At 44.7% G+C, this 23,704-nt stretch overlaps 1 protein-coding gene and 1 pseudogene across 3 annotated transcripts in view; one reads left to right on the top strand and one right to left on the bottom strand.

Moving 5' to 3' along the window:
• Positions 1 to 2,794: 2,794 nt before the first annotated feature.
• On the bottom strand, positions 2,795 to 3,595 carry LOC105485033 (acyl-CoA-binding domain-containing protein 7-like; annotated as a pseudogene).
• Positions 3,596 to 6,718: 3,123 nt separating this feature from the next.
• The window catches only part of LOC105485034 (trinucleotide repeat containing adaptor 6A), a 216,082-nt gene continuing 199,096 nt past the window's right edge, over positions 6,719 to 23,704 (top strand). For 2 of the 3 annotated variants that reach the window (XM_071084251.1, XM_071084261.1), the window contains exon 1: positions 6,787 to 7,000. The gene's annotated coding sequence lies outside the window, so the exon portion shown is untranslated. Of the gene's footprint in view, positions 7,001 to 23,704 lie in introns of all 3 variants that reach the window. The other variant, XM_024793883.2, reaches the window with a different exon arrangement.

Below are 23,704 nucleotides of genomic sequence, written 5' to 3' on the forward strand. Positions count from 1 at the left end.
GAACTCCTGACCTCAAGTGATCTGCCTGCGTCACCCTCCCAAAGTGCTGGGATTACAGGCGTGAGCCACCATGCCCAGCCAAAACTGTTGTTTTTATATATTTTATCTTGTTTGTTGTTGTTTCAGGGGAAAGAGTATACCCAGTTTCTGTTATGTCAACTTAATTGGAAGCAAAAGGCACTGCTTCTTTCTAAAAAGTTAAGCATAAAGTTTTATTAATAATCTCCATCTAGTTATTTTATTATATGAAATTTACAGGGGCATAATCCCCCTCTTTATTCTGTCTCCTAGTGCTTTGTAATTTATAACATGTTTTATGATTTTGGATTATAAACTCATGTGCAACAGGAACATAATCTGTGGGAACTCTGTGAGGTCTGGGCTTAGTGAACTTACCTCTAGATCGCTTTTATATTTGTCTCTCTGAGGCTCCTCTCTTTAACAACAAAATATGTTATTTCTTATTTTTGGTATTCCTGGACCATAAAAGTAATGTATGTTCAGACGTCAAAGTCACTTGAGAATAGGCCTTGGTTATTAATTATCATGGGAGTATTTTTTTTTCCTTGACCCAGAATTCAGGTCAAGTCACACAAGCTTCCATGTTTCTCTGGGCTTAAAGGTGATCTTTTTTTGTTTGTTTGTTTCACCATGTATTAGTCAGGGTTCTCCAAAGAAATAGAATCAGTATGAGAGAGAGAGAGATTGATTTATCATGAGGAATTGGCTCACACAATTATAGAGGCTCTGAAGTCTCACAGTCTGCTCTCTGCAAGCTGGAGATCCAGGGAAGCTGTGGGTGTAATCTGGTCCAAGTCTGAAAGCTTAAGAATGAGGGTAGCCAATGGTGTAAATCCCAGTCCAGGGGCTGGACAAGATGAGGTGAGGTGTTCCAGCTCAAGGAGGCAGGCAAGAAGCAAAAGGGGAAAATTCCTCCTTCTACCACCTCCTTCCTCCACCGCAGATGACCCTTTTGTTCTATTCAGATTGAATGATTTCCACCCACATTGAGGTGGGTGAGGACAATGTACTCTCCTGAGTCCATCAACTAAGAAATGTTAATCTCATCCATAAACATTCTCACAGACACATCTAGAAATAATGTCTAATCTGGGCACCCCGTGGCTAGTCAGTGTGACACATAAAATTTACCACCACACACATTTTCACTGAGGATACAGCACTTTAAGAGTCCCAAGCTAATGTGGAAGTTTCTACTCCTAGGCATAAGACTTTGTCTCCTGTACCTGCTTGGAGTTGCAACCCAGCCTCCCAAGGCTGCCATGTCCCTGCCAAGCACTAAATCCCCAGGGTGGATAGAGCGTTAACTGGTGTGCCTCACTCTCTAGTTTTCTGGGGTTTTTTTCTTCCCTTTTTAAAAATTATTATTATTAATTTTTTTTAGATAGTCTCGCTGTGTCTCCCAGGCTGGAGTGCAGTGGCATGATCTCTGCTCACTGCAACCTCTGCCTCCCCCAGGTTCAAGCAATTCTCCTGCCTCAGCCTCCTGAGTAGCTGAGATTACAGGCGCATGCCATCACACCTGGCTAATTTTTGTAATTTTAGTAGAGATGGGGTTTTGCCATGTTGGCCAGGCTGGTCTCGAACTTCTGGCCTCAAGTGATCTCCCCACCTTGGCCTCCCAAAGTGCTGGGATTACAGGTGTGAGCCACTGTACCTGGCCGTTTTTTAAAATTAATAACCTGTTTTTATTATACCAGTAACACCAACTCCTTGTAGGAGAACAGATGAGCCAAAAGAAGAAATAATTGTTAATTTCTGTTTATATATGACCAGGGCAAGACTTACTAAATAGTCAAAACCCAACAGATGTTGGCGAGGATGCGGAGAAAAGGGGGCACTCACACATTATTGGCGGAAATACAAATCAGTACAACCTCTATGACAAATCGCATGGAGATTTCTCAAAGAACGAAAAATAGAACTATCATTCGACCCAGGAATCCCACCACTGGGTATCCACCCAAAGGAAAAGAAATCATTGTATCCAAAAGATACCTGCACTTGTATGCCTATCACAGCACAGTTCACAATAGCAAAGACCTGGAATCAATCCAATGTCCATCCATGGGTGATTGGATTAAAAAAAAAAATATGGTACATGTACACGATGGGATACTACTCAGACATAAAAAAAAGAATAAAATCATGTTTTATTGCAGCAACATGGGTGGAACTGGAGGCCATTATTTTAAGTGAAATAACTCAGAAACAGAAAGTCCAACACCACCCATTCCCACTTACAAGTGGGAGTTAAACAATGTGTACACAGGATCATGGAGTGTGGAATAAGAGACACTGCAGACTTGAAAAGGTGGGAGGGTGGGAGGGACTGAGGGATGAGAAATTACCTTTTGGGTACAATGTACAGTATTTGGGTGATGGGCACACTAAAAGCCTAGACCGCTACTATACAATATATCCATGTGACAAAACTGCACTTGTACCTCCTAAATCCACAAAAATAAAAACTCAAATACTTTTCTAAAAGAACATTTAAGGACACTTGGTTTAGGCAAGTACAATTTAATTAACTATGTAGTTTCAGCATACTCCTATTATTACAATTCATGTAATAGCAAAGATATACATGATACATAGAGTGAACAGTGCCTCTCTCCCTCTAAATCTTAGGTCATGAGAGCATTATCAAGGCTTCAGAAGGAAAACTTTCTCATACACTGTATTCTTTTTTGAGACAGAGTCTTGCTTTGTTGCCCAGGCTGGAGTGCAGTGGCACCATCTCAGCTCACTGCAACCTCCGCCTCCCGGATTCAAGTGATTTTCGTGCCTCAGTCTCGCAAGTGACTGGGATTACAGGAACGCACCACGACCGGCTAATTTTTGTGTTTTTGGTAGAGACGGGGTTTCACTGTGTTGCCCAGGCTGGCCTCAAACTTGACCTCAAGTGATCCACCCACTTCAGCCTACCAAAGTGTTGGGATTACAGGTGTGAGCCACTGCAACTGGCCGGAAAATTTTCTCATACACTGTATTCTTAGCGCCCTGTTTTTCTGTCAGCTCCTTTGCCTTAGAAATAGAGACTTCATTGCATCTTCCTTCGACAACCCTTTTTGGAGGTTCCATGCTTCCCATTTGGCCTTGCTCTTTAAATCCAGCTTTCCAGGATACTCAATATTAATGTCTCCAATTATAGCTTGTTTGTGAAGTCCACAGAGTTTTCTCAGTTCTTTATTATCTGTTTTTTGTTTGTTTGTTTGTTTGAGACGGAGTCTCACTCTGTCGCCCAGGCTGGAGTGCAGTGGCACGATCTTGGCTCGCTGCAACTTCCGCCTCCCGGGTTCAAGCAATTTTGCTGCCTCAGTCTCCCATGTAGCTGGGATTACAGGCGCCCACCACCACGCGCAGCTAATTTTTGCATTTTCAGTAGAGATGGAGTTTTACCATGTTGGCTGGGCTGGTCTCGAACTCCTGACCTCAGATGATCCACCCACCTTGGCCTCCCAAAGTGCTGGGATTCCAGGCGTGAGCCACCGTGCCTGACCCATCATCTGGTCTTGTTTGTAGCTTCCTCACGTCTTCTGCAGCCTTGTTAATCAGCTTGCAGTGCCATGGTGGCGGTGGCCACACTGCTGCTTCTGTCCTGGCACTCCCTTCTTCCCTTTCTGAGAGCGCAGCTACACACTTAAAAGAATAGTGGTTATTTTGTATCCAGAATTCCTTTATGATTATTTGCTCTCTCATATTTGGTACCCCATATTGTCAGAAATGGAATTTTTCCAGTTACTTCTTTTTTGTTTCTTTGTTTTTGAGAGAGGGTCTCACTGTGCTGCCCAGGCTGATCTGGAACTCCTGGGTTCAAGTGCTCCTGCCTCAGTCTTCTGGAGTAGCTGGGACGATGGGCTTGCACCACCGTGCACAGTTAAGATTACTTCTTGGCCGGGTGCAGTGGCTCACGCCTGTAATCCTAGCACTTTGGAAGGCCGTGGCAGGTGGATCATGAGGTCAGGAGACCGAGACCTTCCTGGCTAACGCGGTGAAACCCCGTCTCTACTAAAACTACAAAAAAATTAGCCGGGCATGGTGGCGTGCACCTGTAGTACCAGCTGCTGGGGAGGCTGAGGCAGGAGAATGGCATGAACCCGGGAGGCGGAGCTTGAGCCGAGATCACACCACTGCACTCCAGCCTGGGCGACAGAGCAAGACTCTGTCTCAAAAAAAAGAAAAGAAAAGAAAAGAAAAACATTGCTTCTTAACCTGTTATCATCAGACTTGCACCTCCACAACTTTACAAATGCTGTTCTTCAAATACAATTCGTAACTGGAGCAACTGCCAAATTCCATGGGTGCTATTTCAGTTAGGATGAGCTCCAACCACAAGCGATGAAATACGAAAAATCAACCATAAAAATGCTTGATTTTTCTAACATAGGTGGTCGCAGGGTCAGTTTGGCAACTCACTTCTGTTGATAACTTATGTTTATCTGTCCTTCCACTCTGCCATCCCCAGAATGTCAGTGATAATTTTCACCTCATCGTCACATGCCTCCCATGACTACATCAGAGTAGCAAAAGGTGGCCCAGGCAGGTGGCTGAGAGGGGTCTGTGAGGAAGAAGTCCTTTTCTTGCTTGCCACCTTTTGCTACTTTGCTACTTTGCTACTTTTTTTTTCATCTCGTCATTTTCAAATAAACTCAGTCATCCTGGGTGATTTTCTGTGCTTCAGATTTACAATAAGTCAAGTTAAAGATTTTTTTTTCTCGTTGCCTTTCTTCTCCCTACCATTGATACTAAACTCTGATGCTCACTCGAATAATCAAACACACAAATCGTGCAGACTGCTTTCCTTTGGAGACAGATAGTGTGATTTGCTGACACGCTGCAGCTGGGGGCCTTTTTGAGCAACGGAGGATTGTGGTGTTTTTTGTTTCGTTTGTTTGTTTTTAGACAGAGTCTCGCTCTATTGCCCTGGTTGGAGTGCAGTGGTGCGATCTCAGCCCACTGCAACCTCTGCCTCCCGGGTTCAAGAGATTCTTCTGCCTCAGCCTCCTGAGTAGCTGGGATGACAGTTAGCCGAGATTGTGCCACTGCACTCCAGCCTGCGCAACAGAGTGAGACTCTGTCAAAAAATGAAACAAAACAAAAACACCACAGTCTTCCTTTGCTCAAAAAGGCCCCCACCTGCAGAGTGCCGGCAAATCACACTATCTGTCTCCAAAGGAAAGCAGTCTGCACGATTTCTTTACTTGTTTGATTATTCGAGTGAGCATCAGAGATTCGTATCAATAGTAGGGAGAAGAAAGCCAACAAGAAAAACAAATCTTTAACTTGACTTATTGTAAATCTGAAGCAGAGAAAAGTCACCCAGGTGACTGAGTTTATTTGAAAGTGACGAGATGAAGTTTCCTACATTGGGCAGAATAGGGAAGTGGGGCGGGAGGTAGAAGTGAAGTTCAGGTTTGGACTAATAGAGGATTCACATCTTTGCGCACTTGCGTTTGTGTGACTCGGGAATTTTGCATCTGCCAGATCTGTTTGTGAATCTGTTGCCTCTAACAGATGACAGGCACCTCAACGACAGAGATGTGGCTTTATGCATTTCTTTAACATGTCTTCCCTCCCTTCCATCTTTCTCAGTGCCTAGTACAAGACCTGCAGCATGCTAGGTGCTCTACAAAAATATTTGCTTAATAAAAGATTGAGTGAATGAAAACATGAGCAAAGGAGGCTACTACAATGGGAAGAAACAAACTCAACCAATTTTTTTTTTTTTTTTTTTTTTTTTTTGAGACAGAGTCTCGCTCTGCAACTTCCACCTCTGGATTCAAGCAATTCTCCTGCCTCAGCCTCTCAGGTAGCTGGGATTACAGGTGTGCACCACCACGCCCAGCTAATTTTTTATACCTTTAGTAAAGATGGGATTTCACCATGTTGGGCAGGCTGGTCTTGAACTCCTGACCTCAGGTGATCCACTCGCCTTGGCCTCCCAAAATGCTGGGATTACAGGCGTGAGCCACTGCACCTGGCCAAACCCAACTGATTTTTCAATCGATTTAAATGTATCCTGATTAAGGGAAGAAATGGAGAAATGTACATATGTATGAGAGAGAGAGAGAGAGAGAGAGAGAGAGAGAGAGAGAGAGAGAGAGAGAAGGGAAACCTCTGCAGAGAGAACAGAGCTATGATCACTAAGTAAAACAGAGGCAGCCTAATCAGATACCCAGAGGGGGCCCCACCTGACTCCTACTGCAGCTGGGTGGTGGAGGCACTAGAAGGTTCAGCTGGAGTGGTCTCCCCTTCTGCAGCTCCAGTCTCCCCACCTCCAACCCCTACTCCCACTGCCCTGTGAGGAGGCTTGGAAGCTGTGGGGAGGGGAGGCAGCCGAGTTGGGCTTCTAGAACGAGGCAAGATGGTATGAGCTCAAACGCCCTGCAATTGCTGGAGCAACAGTGGCGACACTTGAGTTATTCACAAAGGCTGGAATTCAAATGAGGCTGGCACCGCTCCAAGTCGCAGTAGCTTAGGAGGAGAGAGAAAGGCACATTAACTATTCATCAAGATCTTCGCGTTGCATGGGCTCTGAGGGTTCTCCATCTGCGTCCCTCCCTCTGTCACTGACTAGGGGTGGGGGGCGGGGGGTCCTCCAGAAGCACTTCATCTGTCAGTCTGTGAGCGGGGGCTGGGGGTGGGGGCCTGAAGTTAGGCAGATTTATCTCATCACATGATGGGGGACCTGTATCATGTGATGGCTCCGGTGATGTTGGAGGCGGCATGTGACTCCCAGGGCTACGTGGGTTCAAAAACAATTTAAATACAAAAACACAAGCAGGTTCCCCTCCTCTCCTTTGCCTTTGGTCTGGCTCTCCCCGTCGCTGGGTTCGGTGCCTGACTGAATGGAAAACCCGTCGTCTTGCAGCCACTAACCTGTGAGTGCCGGGTACCTGGAGACCAGGCCCCTCTGCTGGGGGCCCCCAGGAGCGGTGCCCCATCATTTTGCAGCCCACTGACTCCCAGCCTGGTAAGTTACTGCACACTTTCAGCAATTATCTGCGAAGCTGTCCTCAACTGCCTCATTAGCATGCGCAGGGCACCCTCACTGGGCACGTTGGAAGGGAAGTGCCTGCCGGCTCTGGGGAGCTGCGGCTCTCGGGCCCTGCCAAACAGACGCAGCCTTCCTAGGGAGCAGCGCTGCGCTGGCTCTGCTGGGGTGGAAGGAGCTTCTCCTTCGCTGTCCTTCCTCTCCCTTCCCAGCTCATCTTATTCCCAGCCTCTCCTCTATCTTACTCCTCCTAATCTCCCTCACCTCTCACCTTCCCCCTCCCCACCCCCCCCCCTCAGATTTATTTATTTAATTTTTTTTTTTTTTTTTTTTTTTTTTTTTTTTTTTTTTTGAGACAGTATCTTGCTCTGTCGCCCAGGCTGGAGTGCAGTGGCGCAATCTCGGCTCACTGCAACCTCTGCCTCCCAGGTTCAAGCGATTCTCCTGCCTCAGCCTCCCGAGTGGCTGGGATTACAGGCGCCCACCACCACGCCCGTCTAATTTTTTTGTATTTTTAGTAGAGATGGGGTTTCACCATGTTGGCCAGGTTGGTCTCGAACTCTTGACCTCCAGTGATCTCCCCGCCTTGGCCTCCCAAAGAGCTGGGATTACAGGCGTCAACCCCTGAACCCGGCTGGATTTTCTTTTTTATTCACGCACCTTTCTGTCTCCCACTGATTTTATTAGGAGTTCCTCTCATCCTCTCACCTCACTTTTAAAAAAAAATTTTTTTTTTTTGATAGCTAGATTTTTGTCCTTTCTATCCAGAACCTGAAAGAACAGCTTCTAAGGACTTGGTGATTGGAAATGTACCTTCTAAAAAAAATTCTTTTTTCACTAAGTGTAGAGTGCCCAGTTCCTGTTGTGTGTACACGCGTGCCAGTATGTGTTAAGGGAGATGGATACATTGCTTGGGGCGATCAGAACTGTTTCCTGGGAGGTGGTTTCTTGGCTCCACACCCCCGCTCAGCGAGGGAATGATCAAGTGATAGGAGGCATAGTTACAGCAGTCAGGAGACAAGGCACTCAGATCCCAAACGTCTGACTCTCTGTGGGAGAAACCAGGGCTCAAAGCAGGAGCAAAAAAAATCTAGCGCTGGATGCTCAGGGATGCGTTCGGGCGTCGAGAGGCATCTGGTAGAGCCGGCTCCGAGTTTGAGGCCACACCTTTGCAGAATGAGGCAGCGTGTGAGTGATTTAGTTTAATGTAATTGCAGTGGAGATGGACAGGGAGAGGACAGATTAGAATAATGTTTAAGGGATAGAAATAACAAGTCTTGCCAATGTATTACATATATTAGTTGAACCATGAGGAAGCCAAATGTGAATTTTAAAATCATGGCAGTGGCTGGACACAGTGGCTCACACCTGTAATCCCAGCACTTTGGGAGGCTGAGGCAGGCAGATCACCTGAGGTCAGGAGTTCGAGACCAGCCTGGCCAACATAGCACAACCCCCGTCTCTACTAAAAATACAAAAATTAGCCAAGCATCGTGGCTCACATCTGTAATCCCAGCTACTCGGGAGGCTGAAGCACGAGAATCACTTGAGCCCAGGAGGCAGAGGTTGCAGTGAGCCGAGATCAGGCCACTTCACTCCAGCCTGGGCAACAGAGCACAATTCCATCTCAATAAAATAAAATAAAGTAAAGTAAATTAAATCATGGCAGTATCTGTAGCCCCAGAGAAAGGAGATGGTGGCTGTGTCAAAAGCTTTTGATTCACTGTCATCTGAGCTGTATCAACATCTGTTCAGCAAGAAACTTTTAACAACGACAGAGCAGAATCTGCCCAGTGACTCAGTGAGAGGGTGCTATTTCTATCCCCATTTCCAGTAAGGTCTTCTCTTCTCACAGGGTTTTTTGGGAATGACTTGGAGTCTTTTGAGATTGTTCCCTGTAAGGAAATTTGGGCCATATGGAACTCAATGCCTTCAGTGTTCTAGGCAAGGCAAGAGCACCTGCAAAGGCCTCCAGGCAGGAAGTCTGGGGCTTATTTGGGAAACAGAAGGGAGATGATTTAATTTAAAGTAATTGCAGTGGGCCCGGCATGGTGGCTCACACCTATAATCCCAGCACTTTGGGAGAACGAGGCGGGTGGATCACCTGAGGTCAGAAGTTCAAGACTAGCCTGGCCAACATGGTGAAACCCTGTCTCTACTAAAAATACAAAAATTAGCCGGGAGTGGTGGCAGGTACCTGTAATTCCAGCTACTCAGGAGACTGAGGCAAGAGAATTGCTTGAACCCAGGAAGCAGAGGTTGCAGTGAGCCAAGATCGCCCAACTGCACTCCAGCCTGGGCGACAGAGTGAGACTCTGTCTCAAATAAATAAATAAATAAATAAATAAATAAGTCATTTTTAAAATAAAGTAATTGCAGGGGAGATGGAAAGAGAGTGGACAGATGAGAATAATGTGTAAGAGGTAGAAATAACGAGCCTTGCTGCTGGATCACGTAGAGTAGTTGAAGTAAAGGGACATATTAGAGAAGGCTCACAGGTTGGTAATACCATGTACTAAGATGGAAAGAAAGACTAGGAGAGGAGAAGAATATTTTGTCAGGGGAGAGGGCAGGAAGATGTCAACCTTTCCGTGCTGAGCCCAGTAGACTTCAGATCCCGTGAGACATCCAGAAAGATATACCCTAGACAGTGGGGTATGCTCAAAGAGGCTTAGACTTGATATGTAAGTTTGGAGACCAGCTGAGATCACTTAGAGAGTGTAAAGAGAGAAATCAAGGAGGAGTGAGACTGGAACTCCAGGCTGCCCACCGTTTAGAAATCAGAGAATGGAGGCATCCAGGCAGGAGGTGGAAAGAGGAGGAAAATCAGAGTATGGGCTCATGAAGCCAAGAGGGCAGAATATTTCAGGAAGGAGAAAGTGACCAGCCAGGTCGAATGTTGCTGAGATGCTGAATAAAATCTTCATCTTGGAGAGGGGAAATGAACATTCTTTTTTTTTTTTGAGACAGAGTCTTGCTCTGTCACCCAGGCTGGCGTGCAGTGGTGCGATCTCGGCTCACTGCAACCTCCGCCTCCCAAGTTCAAGCAATTCTCCTGCCTCAGCCTCCCGAGTAGCTGGGACTACAGGCGCCTGCCAACATGCCCGGCTAATTTTTTGTATTTTTAGTGGAGACGGGGTTTCACCATGTTAGCCAGGATGGTCTCGATCTCCTGACCTCGTGAGCCACCCACCTGGGCCTCCCAAAGTGCTGGGATTATTACAGGCGTGAGCCACCGCGCCCGACCCGGAAATGAACATTCTAAAGTGAGCAGAGGGTTGCCAGGCAGAGCAGAGTGCTTACTGAGAACGCAGAGCATGTGTTTCAAGTTGTAGCTGGGTGTACTGGCTCATGTCTGTAATTCCAGCTACTCAGGAGGCTGAGGTAAGAGGATCCCTTGACGCCAGGAGTATGAGACAAGCATGGGCAACATAAAAAGTAACGCATCCACCCACCCCCCACACACATACCCCTACACGCGCTAAACCTTTTTATTTAATTAGCCAGGTATGGTAGCACAAATGTAATCCCAGCACTTTAGGAGGCTGAGACAGGAAGATTACTTAAGGCCAGAAATTAGAAACAAGCCTGGGCAACATAGCAAGACCCCATCTCTAAATTTACTTTTTAATTAGCCAGGCATAGTAGCACATGCCTGTAGTCCCAGCTACTCAGGAGACTGAAGTGGGAGGATCACCTGAGCTCAGGAGTTCTAGATGAGCCTGGCCAACATGGTGAAACCTGTCTCTACTAAAAATACAAAAATTAGCCAGGCATGGTGGCGGACACCTGTAATCCCCGCTACTCAGGAGGCTGAGGCACAAGAATCGCTTGATCCCAGGAGGCAGAGGTTGCAGTGAGCTGAGATCGCACCACTGCACTCCAGCCTGGGGGACACAGTGAGACTCTCTCAAAAAAAAAAAAAAAAAAAGAAAGAAAAAGGAAAGAAAACAAAAATATTGTTTAAAAGGTATTGCTTAACTCCTAAATACATAAGGGAAGGTAGTTCTCTTTTGCTTATTAATTTTTTTAGGAGAAAAAGGCATACAAATTTATAAATGTTCATAAACACAGAAGCCATGCAAAATATGAGATTCTGTTATTTCTATCTTGACGACAGTCAGAAAATGTACTCTATATGGTTTTATTCTTTGACATTTGTTAAGATACTCCTTTTGACCCAGCATATGGTCAGTGTGGGTAAAGTTTCCATATGCACTTGAAAATAATGTGTATGGCCGGACGTAGTGGTTCACACCTGTAATCCCAGCACTTTGGGAGGCTGAGGCGGGTGGATCACCTGAGGTCAGGAGTTCAAGACCAGCCTGGCCAACATGGTGAAACCCCATCTCTACTGCAAATACAAAAAATTAGCTGGACATGGTAGCACATGCCTATAATCCCAGCTACTCAGGAGCCTGAGGCAGGGGAATCGCTTGAACCCTGGTGGCAGAGGTTGCAGTGAGCCAAGATCACGCCATTGCACTCCAGCCTGGACAACAGAGTGAGACTCCACCTCAAAAAAAAAAAAAAGTGTATTCTGCAGTTGTTGGGTATAAAGTTTTACATATGTTAGGCCAAACTTATTAGTCATATTATACAAGTCTTCTATAACCTTCTTGATCTTTTGTGTGTGTGCTTATTTTCTCAGTAAGAGACAGAAATGTGCCAAAATCTTAACTGTAAGTATAGATTTATCTATTAGTGTTTTTTTGAGCTTTTTTTTTTTTTTGGCAGGTGGTGGGAATGGAGTCCCACTCTGTTGCCCAGGCTGGAGTGCAGTGGTGCAATCATAGCTCATGGCAGCCTCCCACTTCTGGGCTCAGGTGATCCTCCTATACCAGCCTCCCAAGTAGCTGAGACTACAGGTGTGTGTCACCACACTCGGCTAATTTTTTAAACATTTTTTTGTAAAGACCGGGTCTCACTTACATTGCCCAGGCTGATCTTGAACTCCTGGGCAATCCTCCCACCTCAGCCTCCCAAAGTGCTGGGGTTACAGGCATGAGCCACCACACCTGGCCAAGATAATTTAATAATCCTAATGCCTAGTGTGATTGTGTGATTAAGAATTATGCTTCTTTTATTGCTTCTTGGCCTTTTGGCTAAGATCAAATATGAAGAAATAGGCTTATTTTATTAATTGTATTATTTATACAACAAACTTATACAGCACTTACCATGTGTCAAGTAGGTTATTACTAAAAGCTCATGTAATCCTCATGACAACCCCAGGAACTAGGCATTGATATTATACCCATTGCAGAGATGAGGAAACTAAGGCATGGAGAGACTAAATAACTCACCCAGAGTCATGTGCCTTGTAAGTGGTCAAGCCAGGCTACGTTACCTCTTCTCTGTTCTTCAGCTACGCCTGCTGAGAATGAAACAGTTCACATCCACGGATGAGGAGAGCATCCATCCTATCCCCTGCACAGTTCTGGAGATGTGTTGAAGACATTTGATTTTATCTATGCCTTTTAATTTCAATTAATTTTTTATTTTATTTATTTATTTATTTTGAGACAGAGTCTCACTCTGTCGCCCAGGCTGGAGTGCAGTGGCGCGATCTCAGCTCACAACCTCTGCCTCCCAGGTCCAAGCGATTCTCGTGCCTCAGCCATCTTAGTAGCTGGAATTACAGGCATGCGGCACCACACTTGGCTAATTTTTGTGTTTTTTTATTTGTTTATTTGTTTGTTTTGGTAGAGATGGGGTTTTGCCATGTCGCCCAGACTGATCTTGAACTCCCAGCCTCAAGTGATCTGGCCGCATCAGCTTCCCAAAGTGCTAGGGTTACCGGCGTGAGCGACTGAGCCCAGTCTATGCTTTCTTCAAGGCTGTGACAGAGCTGCCCTCTGTTAGGAGTAATTACAGAAAATATCAATTGAACACTTTGCATGTGCCAGCCACTGAGCTAGGTATTTTGCCTAGTGGTATAACCTATTTTCTAAACAGTACCCTAGTCATAGTAGGCCCTCGGTAACTATTTGTCAAATAAATGTGGAATGATTTTAATCCCCATAGCTTTATGGTGTAAATATAATTATGATTCCTGTTTTATTGGTGATACAACTGAGGCTCCAAGCAGTTGATTTGCCTAGTGAACGATCTGTAGACAATAGCAGTGTGACATATCACCCAGCAAGTACACAAGATGATCTATTAGGGTGAAGAAGGAAAACAATGGGACCTCTATTTATATGTATTCCTTACGTCATTCTTTTTAGTTTCCATTTCATAAATTTTTTTTTTTTTTTTTTTTTTTGAGACGAGGTCTCACTCTGGCACCCAGGCTGGAGTGCACTGGCGCAATCGTGGCTCACTGCAGCCTTGAACTCCTGGGCTCAAGCAAGCCTCCCACCTCAGCCTCCTTCAGTAGCTGGAACCACAGGCACATGCCACCACACTTGGCTATTTTTTTTTCTAAGTAGAGATGGGATTTCACCATATTAGCCAGGCTAGTCTCAAACTCCTGGCCTCAAGCGATTCACCCACCTCAGCCTCCCAAAGTGCTGGGATTACAGGTGTGAGCTACGGTTCCTGGCCAATGTTTTGGTAATATACTGAATAGTACAGTAGTTCATATATAAAAGCTATAAATAAATAAATACACACATTTGCAGAGGTACGGGCTTAAAATGTATACCACTGAAGTGATTTTCAAAAGAACTTGAAAACCATTGCTCTAAGCCACTACTCTATACTTTTTCTTCAAAGAGAATGTAACAGATTCATTTGTAGCTTTCTTAATTGCCATGAGAACTAAAGATACCTTCTTGCTGTCTTGATTGGGCCGTGTTTTCTGAGTATCCATAGACAATATCCCCACCATGGCTTGCAGTTAGTGAATTTAGAAACTTCACCTATTATTGCAGGTCTCACTCTCAGAGATTAAATTGGAGAAGGGAAAATAGAGAATGTATTTTCTTTGTGTCATGAATTTAAGTAGCTGCTATTAGAGATGCAATAAGAATTAATTCTGTTCCCCCACTGCCTGAGAATAACATTTGAAGGTAAGAAATTGCCTGTTCATTGAGGCATAAGTCAATAAGTAGAGTCAACTAATGATAGAGCAGGGAACAATCAGATACAATGTAGTAAATTATGTTCTGTCATAGTGTAATTCTTAATAACTCAGCTGTCACTCTAGACATGTTCACAGTTTTGTCTGGAGAATGGAAAGAAATAAAATTTTAGCTGTATTACAAACGAGGTAAAAATCCTGGGATGTGGGTGGAAGGAAAGATTTCACAGAAAATACTTTTGCACTGGAAGATGAAGGGTGAGTGAAAGTTCATCAGGATGACAAGGAGAGGAACGTCAGAGAATGCCCCTGACATGGGGAACAAGACAGCCACGGGTACAGAGAGGAAAGGTCAGTTGTTCAGGGGGTGTGTGTGAGAGACTGCGGGAGTGGATGTCAGAGAGGCTGGACAGGAATCATGGTATGAACATTGAGAACTAGACAATTGGCCAGGTGCGGTGGCTCACGCCTGTAATCTCAGCACATTAGAAGGCCAAGGTGGACACATCACTGGAGCCCAGGAGCTGGAGATCAGCCTGGGCAACATAGCAAGACCCTGTCTGTACAAAAAATTTAAAATTGGCCGGGTGTAGTGGTTCACGCCTGTAATCCCAGCACTTTGGGAGGCCGAGGCGGGTGGATCATGAGGTCACGAAATCGAGACCATCCTGGCTAACACGGTGAAACCCTGTCTCTACTAAAAATACAAAAAAATTAGCCAGGCTTGGTGGCAGGCGCCTGTAGTCCCAGCTACTCGGGAAGCTGAGGCAGGAGAATGGCGTGAACCCGGGAGGTGGAGCTTGCAGTGAGCTGAGATGGCGCCACTGCTCTCCAGCCTGGGCGACAGAGCGAAACTCCGTCTCAAAAAAAAAGAAAAAAAAAAAACTTAGCCAGGTGTGATGGTGCATATCTGTAGTGCCAGCTCCTTGGGAGGCTGAGGCAGGAGGATGGCTTGAGCCCGGGAATTTGAGGCTGCAGTGAGCTAGGATTGCACCACTGCACTCCAGCCTGGGAGACAGAGCAAGACCCAGTTTCAAAAAAAAAAAAAGAAAAAGAAATAAAAGAACTATATGAGCTTAGGATCATTATCATACTAGCTTCGTGGCCTTGAGCAAGTACTTCTGCAAGCCTCAGTTTCCCTATCTGTAAATTCATAATAACAATCCTTGTGCCCACCTGTTAGGTTTCTTGTGAGTTTGAAATGCTGCAGTGCTGCCTGATCACATGGGAAGGTCTCAGTAAAGGGAGGTGGTTTTATTGGTAGTGTTGTTATAATGTTAGTCAACGAACTAGATTATGGAATGCCTTATATACCAAGTCAAAGAGTTCTCTCTTGGGTACTGTTTCTAAAATGTGATGTTTGTTCATAAGTGACTCAGGCTTGGTGTGGTGGCTCAGGCCAGGCGCGGTGGCTCATGCCTGAAATCCCAGCACTTTGGGAGGCCGAGGCGGGTGGATCACCTGAGATCAGGAGTTCGAGTCCAGCTTGACCAATATAATGAAACCCCGTCTCTACTGAAAATACAAAAATTAGCCGGGCGTGGTGGCATGCGCCTATAATCCCATCTGCTCGGGAGGCTGAGACAGGAGAATCACTTGAACCAGGGAGGCGGAGGTTGCAGTGAGCCGAGATCGTGCCATTGCATTCCAGCCTGGGCAAAAAGAGTGAAACTCCATCTCAAAGAAAGAAAGAAAGAAAAATAGTCTTTAAGTAGTTTAGCAGTTTCTGTTTCTATATAATTTTTAAAAACATGTGCTTAAGCATTTCACAAATTTGAAATAGAAGAAAAATTACCAAATACTGTTCTGGTCTCAATAATGGTTCAAGGGTGCAGATGGTTCAAACCGGTCACATTCTTAACAAGGTACAGTTAAAATTCAGTTACTAGAATATGGTCATTCTTTTTTTTTTTTGAGACAGAGTCTCTCTCTGTCGCCCAGACTGGAGGGCAATGGCGCGATCTCGGCTCACTGCAACTTCCGCCTCCCAGGTTCAAGAGGTTCTTGTGCCTCAGCCTCCCGAGTTGCTGGAATTACAGACATGCGGCACCACACCCGCCTAATTTTTGTATTGTGAGTATAGGCGGGGTTTCATCATGTTGTCCAGGCTGGTCTCGAACTCCTGACCTCAGGTGATCCACCCACCTTGGCCTCCCAAAGTGCTGGGATTACAGATGTGAGCCACCGTGCCCGGCCAACCTTTCTTAGCTAGATCATTGGTATATTATTGTTTAGATGTGTAAAGTGTGCATTTTTTTCCTGTTACTATTATGTTGTTATGGCTCTGATTAACAAAAATAGCTTAATGACTAAAAAGTGTTTCATTCGAGTATAAAAACAGTGATAAAAATAATAGTACAAACACTGCAACTTGGAAGCATAATTAGTGAACAGGACTTCAGGATCCACCGGGACAGAGCATCTGTGAATATGATGATTTCTCCCCAGCAGCTGAAAGAGAAAGTGTGAATGGAAAGCAAGGCTCTGAGTATCTGAAAACTGGATTTTTACTGAACAAGGGATTTATCTTCCTAGTGTCTCCAATGTATATTGTATTAGAAAACTTTATCAGATAGCTTCCTGATGCTGTAGGACATTTCACATCATTTCCTAAAATAGAATAACCCCTCTGGCCAACCAGTGTTTTTACCTGAACCAAGTACAAAAGAACATTTTTTAGTGGCCAGGCATGATGGCTCATGCCTATAATCCCAACACTTTGAGAGGCCAAGGTGGGACGATCTCTAGAGCCTAAGAACTCAAGACCAAGATAGCAAGACTCTGTCTCTAAGAAAAAAATTTAAAAGATAGAATATCTTCTAGTATGCAGTTGATTAATGTTATTTCTAATCGCAAAGAAGACCGGGCAATGTGGCTCACGCCTGAAATCCTGGCGCTTTGGGAGGCCAAGGCAGGTGGATCACCTGAGGTCAGGAGTTTGAGATCAGCCTGGCCAACATGGTGAAACCCTGTCTCTGGCAAAAATACAAAAATTAGCAGGGTGTGGTGGTGCATGCCTGTAATCCCAGCTACCTGGGAGGCTGAGGCAGAAGAATTGCTGGAACCCAGGAGGTGGAGGTTTCAGTGAGCCGCGATCGTACCACTGCACTCCGGCCTGGGTGACAGAGTGAGACTGTGTCTCAAACAAGAAAAAATAATAGTAATAATTGCAAAGAAGACAAAACAGCAAAAGCAGATGCAAATCATGCTGTTTTCAACATGCCTCCAAAACCAGCCCCAAATTTAGGACAAACAGAACGCTAGGAGAGAAAGCAAAACTAGCCAGAAGCAAACCTGGTGACAGGGTTGTATGTGACGTAGCACAAATGGCAATAATGGTTCTATTATATTGTGGAACTACCATTATTATCACGATGCCAGCCAATATTATATTTTGCAGTTGAGTGAAACTACTGGTGAAAAAGGTAAGAACCAGATCTTTTTATCTGTGTAGTACGTAGATGAATGAGAAAGACACGCTTGATCATTTCGAGTTCCAGTTATCACTGAAAACCAAAATACAAAAGCAATTTTGTGTTTCATCTAACGTTTTGTAAGATGATGCAGTTTGGAAGCGTATTTGACATCATGCTAACAGAGGAATCACTGTGTGTATAGCAAAGAAAGTTTGGTGCATCGGTATCTACTGCTACAATAATGCAAGGCAACCACCCAACCCAGTCAGTTAAGTGATAAGAATTTATTTATCTCATGAGTCTGCAGACCAGCTGGATCATTCTTCATTATCAGCTGGGCTCACTCAGGTGTCAGTGCTCAGATGTGGGCAGGGCCCACTACATAATTTGTGGAGCCCAGTATAAAATGAAAACACAGGGCCCCTTTTTAAAAATTATGAAGAATTTCAAAGCTGGACACGATGGCGCACACCTGTAATCCTAGCACTTTGGGAGGCTGAGGTGGGCGCTTGAGCTCAGGAGTTCGAGATCAGCCCGGGCAATATAGTGAGACCTCGTCTCTAAAAAAATTAAAATAAAATAAAATCAGCAGAGCATGGTGGCGTGTACCTGTAGTCCCAGCTATCAGGAGGGTAAGGTGGGAGGATTGGTTGAGCCCAGGAGTTGGAGGCTGCAGTGAGCTATGACCGTACCACTGCACTCCAGCATGGGTAAAAGGGCAAGACCCTGTCTCAAAAAAAAAAAAAAATTTCAAGAGGATGGCAACGGCATTAAAGCGAATGGATCTTTTCTTGGCACTGGGCTCTATGCAATTGCAAAGGTCATGCAGTGATGAAGCCAGCGCTGGCTGTAGGTCACAGTTCTGCTGCTCTTGGCTGGGTTCTTGCACCTGTCCAGGCATCAGCTGGCTGTTGGCTAGCTGGGACAACTCGGGGTAAGTCCACTTCATTCCATGGATCACATCCGTCAGCAGGCTCGCCCACACGTTTTTTACCACACAGGCAGAGGAGCAAGAGCACACAAGCCCAAATACGCACGCGCTTTCCAAATCTCTGCTCACGTCACGTTTGCTGACATCCCGTTGGGTCACGGCAGGACACGTGGCCATCTCAGAGCAAAAGTGGGAGGTGCTACAGCATTATACAGCAGAGGGCATGAATACAAGGAGGGCTGAAGAAGGAGGCCCATTTTTGTCATCTACCTTCCTTGACTACTCGAAAATAGTTGCATCTGAGTGCTAAATCGCCCACTGCTTTACTTGCTAAGGACTGTTTGTTTGTTTGGAGACAGGATCCCACTCTGTTGCCCAGGCTGGAATGCAGTGGTGCCATCATGGCTCACTGCAACCTTGAACTCCCAGACCCAAGTGATCTTCCCACCTCAGTCTTCCAAGTAGCTGGAACCACAGGCACGCATCACCACATCTGGCTAATTTTTTATTATATTTTTTCTGGAGATAGGAGCTTCCCTATGTTGCCCGGGCTGGCCTCAGACTTTGGGAGTCCAAGGCTCAAGTGATTCTATGCCTTGGACTCCCAAAGTGCTGGGATTACGGGCATGAGCCACCGCACCCAGCAAAGGACAGTTGTTCAACAGCATACATCCTGACCTTAAGTGCTGACGAAGTAATAAAAATTGTTATCACAATCAAACATGAGTCACCGAACAGAGGTCTTTTCTAAGTGTTTTGGGAAGAAATGGTTGGTGTGTGCTAAAACTGCTTTTCCACACCAAAGCATACTAGCTCTCCCAGAGGAAGGTGCTCATGTGAATAACTGAAGGAGGTGATGAGATTTCTTTATGTAATACTAATAAGGCCATAAAAGGCCAGAAATCATAGACCTGCTCCCTGTTGTCCTTGTCATTATCTCTTTGGTGGAGAAATGTTATCTCTATGATTTCAAGTGGCGTGTCAACACATTATGGCCAGTGGCTTGAAAAACTTGAACCCCTCATTTTAGGTCCAACACAATAGGAGATTCAGAGCTGAGGATAAGGTATCAGGAAATTGACCCGTGATGCACGAGGCTTTGTTGGCAGGCATTGACTCTTCCCTCACAGTTGATTTTCTTCATTCTATGGAGAAATAAATCAATTATTGAGCATATTTTAAAACCCCATGCCAGGCTGGGTATGGCAGCTCATGTCTGTAATCCCAGCACTTTGGGAGGCTGAGGCAGGCAGATCACAAGGCCAGGAGTTCGAGACCAGCCTGACCAACATGGTGAAATCCCGTCTCTACTAAAAATATAAAAATTAGCCAGGCATGGTGGCACATGCCTGTAATCCCAGCTACTCAGGAGGCGGAGGCAGGAGAATTGCTTGAACCCGGGAGGCAGAGGTTACAGTGAGCTGAGATCGCACCATTGCACTCCAGCCTGAGCTAGAGTGTTAAGTTTATTTTTATTCTTCCAGTACAGTGGCTCTCAGATACTTATCTCTGACCCCACCCAAGAGACTCTAATTTATTTGGTCTGCACTGTACTCTGGATACCGATAGTTTTTTTTCAACTTTTATTATAGATTCAGGGGTTACATGTGCAGGTTTGTGGCACAGGTATATCGCATGATGCTGAGGTTTGGAGTAAGAACGTCCTGGTAGTGAGCATAGCACACATTTGGTAGTTTTTTCGCTCTTGCCCCACTTCCTCCCTCTCCCATCTTGTCTTCCCCAGTGGACACCAATATTTTTTAAACCCTCTTCAGGTTGCTCCAATGTGCCACCAGGTTTCAGAATCACAAACCTAATGGTCACTCTTGGTTTTTGTTTTTAAAATGTTTCATTATAAAATACCATATGTACAGAAATATAACACACACAGGAAAAAAAACATATAGCAAACAAAGTTAAACATTTTTACATTGCAAAATGAAATATTGCCAGCACCCCAGAAGCTGCCCACATGACTCACTGCAATGTATCTGAAATTTCATAACAGATATCTTTCTATGAGAATCTAGACTTACTCTGCCTCTGTAGCCTTCCTCGGAGCAATTCAAGCCATAGCATACTTTCAAGCCTTTTCCTGCTTGAACAACACTGAAATCTGATGAAATCATAGCTCCAGATTTAAAAAAAAGTTCTTACATATACACATTCGCATTTATGTAAAGCATATGTTTTACCAGGATTTTTAAAAATACTATGTTTTTTTAATTATTAGTTTTAATCTACAAATCCCTTTCTCTAGAATTTGCAGTGGCGTTAAAAGCTAAAGCATCAGTTCAAATGAGAATTCTATAAAGTTCAGGAGTAAAGGTATGGCCCAACCAGGTCGTTTATATTCTAGAGATGGGACCCTGTATCCTTCTTGGTGGCTAAATATTACCTGGGGTGCTGCTCACCTGCTGCAGCTTCTGTGGCTACCCCGAAGTATCCTACCTTGGAGGGCCACACATGTGGCTGTGACCTGGAGCAGTCACTGGTAACAGCCTTTCCTTCCCCCCGACCCCACATCAGCCTCGATTGCTTCGGAGGCCCTATTAAGAAAGGCTCTGCTTCACAATCCAGGTCAGCTTTCAAGTTCAGTGCCTTCCCCAGGCAAATTATTTATGCCCTTGTTCAAAAAGTAGCTCTGGGGTGTTCATCCCTGTGTGCTTGATCATCCTGAAGCTACCAGGCAGACGGGCGGCGTCTGACCCAGCTGGGGCCCTGTAAAATTAATTAATGATCTTAATGACTGCCCTGGGAGACCTCTCTCGCTCTTAATATTTGTTTACTCTGATCTTGGATTTCCCGCAGGCTTCCTGGGGAAGAACTGCCTTCCCTCAGGAGTGTTTAACATCGAGTTTCTTACCCTGGTTCTGCCATTGATTTGACCCCTGGTGTGTTCTTACAGGATTTCCTCACAATCTCTGATCTGCTGAGAGGTCTCTTTCATGTTTTGTTTTCTTTCTTTTTTTTTTTTTTTTTTTTGACAGAGTCTCGCTCTGTTGCCAGGCTGGAGGGCAGTGGTGTGATCTCAGCTCACTGCAACCTCTGCCTCCCGGGTTCAAGTGATTCTCCTACCTCAGCCTCCCAAGTAGCTGGGATTACAGGCACCCGCCACCATGCCCGGCTAATTATTTGTATTTTTAGTAGAGACAGGGTTTCACCATGTTGGCCAGGCTGGTCTTGAACTCCTGACCTCGTGATCCGCTCACCACGGCCTCCCAAAATGCTGGAATTACAGGCATGAGCCATGGGGCCCGGCCGTCTTTCTTGTTTTCTAGCAATTTTGGATTTATATGTGAAATTTGTATGCATGTATAAATATAAAATATACAGTTGGCACTTGAACAACATGGGTTTGAACTGCACAGTTTACTTACACATGGATTTTTTTCAATAAAAGTCACACCAAGGGCCAGGCGCAGTGACTCACGCCTGTAATCCCAGCACTTTGGGAGGCCGAGGCAGGAGGATCACCTGAGGTCAGGAGTTCGAGACTAGCCTGGCCAACATGGTGAAACCCCATCCTTACTAAAAATACAAAAAAAATTAGCTGGGTGTGGTGGCAGACACATGTAATCCCAGCTATTCGGGAGGCTGAAGCAAAAGAATCGCTTGAACCTGGGAGGCGGAGGTTGCAGTAAGCTGAGATCGCGCCATCGCACTCCAGCCTGGGTGAGAGAGTGCGACTCCATCTCAAAAAAAAAAAAAAGTTATACCAAGTGTGCCTGCCTCTTCTGTCTCCCTTTCTACCTTCTCCACCTCTGCCACCTCTGAGACACCAAGAGTAACCCCTCTTTTTCCTCCTCCCCGTGAAACTACTCGAAGTGAAGATGATGAAGATGAAGACCTTTGTGATGAACCACTCCTACTTAATGAATAGTAAATCTATTTTTATTTCCTTGTGATTTTCTTTTTTCTTTTTTTTTTTTTTTTTTGAGACGGAGTCTCGCTCTGTCGCCCAGGCTGGAGTGCAGTGGCGCGATCTCGGCTCACTGCAAGCTCCGCCTCCCGGGTTCACGCCATTCTCCTGCCTCAGCCTCCCGAGTAGCTGGGACTACAGGCGCCCGCAACCGCGCCCGGCTAATTTTTTTTTTTTGTATTTTTAGTAGAGACGGGGTTTCACCGTGGTCTCGATCTCCTGACCTTGTGATCCGCCCGCCTCGGCCTCCCAAAGTGCTGGGATTACAGGCGTGAGCCACCGCGCCCGGCGTGATTTTCTTAATATTGAAGACCGTATATAATACATATAACATATAAAATATGTGTTAACCGACCGTGTTATCCATAAGGCTTGCAGTCAATTAGCAATTGTCTATTAGCAATTCAGTTTTTGGAGAGTCAAAAGTTACATGTAGATTTTCAATGTCGGTGCCCCTAACTCCCACATTGTTCAAAGGTCCGCTGTATTTTTTTTTTCTGTCATGTTAGTGGGATTTGGAGGGATCATGGGAGACAGACACCCATGCTCAGAAAATAAAATGGTAAGACTGGCATATAATGGCATTTCACAGGGAACAGCTATAATTTTAGCACCTGAATTTGAGCTTTAGTGCATAGACAAGTATATTTACAGTTACTTGTATTTTAACTAACATGCAATTTATTGAAGTTGCAAATCTAAAAACCTAGTTTTCCCCAGGCCTTTAACATAACTCATGAATCATATTATTATACTTATAAATCTAGTATATCTTATCTGAAGTTACGTATATTTTTATTTGTTCTCATATCAATGCTAAATTGTAAATGTGACATAATAAATTTCCCTAAATATTTAACATCACTTAAAAGCCTGCTTAATAACATTTCCTTCAGCTTTGTCATTTTTAACCACAATTACAAATTTGAATCTCCTAAGTGCTTCAAACATCTGACAAGGTTGACTTATAAATCTGACAAACGGAATTGCTAAGTGCTTAAACACTATTTACAAACCTAATAAGTCTGAAATTATTTATTAATCCACAAATTTTTTAAACATTCAGTTCCAGCCTAAATAAATCAAATTCTCGTAAATATTTTTAATTAAAGTCACAAATCTTATATCAATCAAACTGTTAACTCACCATTCTGCTTAGAGCAGCAGTTGTGCTTCTTGGTTTTGCTTTAAATTTATGTCCATAAATCTCTAGTTGACTGCCCAGTACTGCCCCCTAATATATTTACTTTTCTGTTTTCCCAGATAACTATTATTTTTGGAGGAGGAGAAAGATAGTCATTTATTAGCCTTTTTTAAAAATTTATTTTTAATTGTAGTAAAATGCACATCGACCGGGCACAGTGGTTCACGCCTGTAATCTCACCAC

This window comes from Macaca nemestrina, chromosome 18 (assembly GCF_043159975.1).
Source record: "Macaca nemestrina isolate mMacNem1 chromosome 18, mMacNem.hap1, whole genome shotgun sequence".
Taxonomy (NCBI): Eukaryota; Metazoa; Chordata; class Mammalia; order Primates; family Cercopithecidae; genus Macaca; species Macaca nemestrina.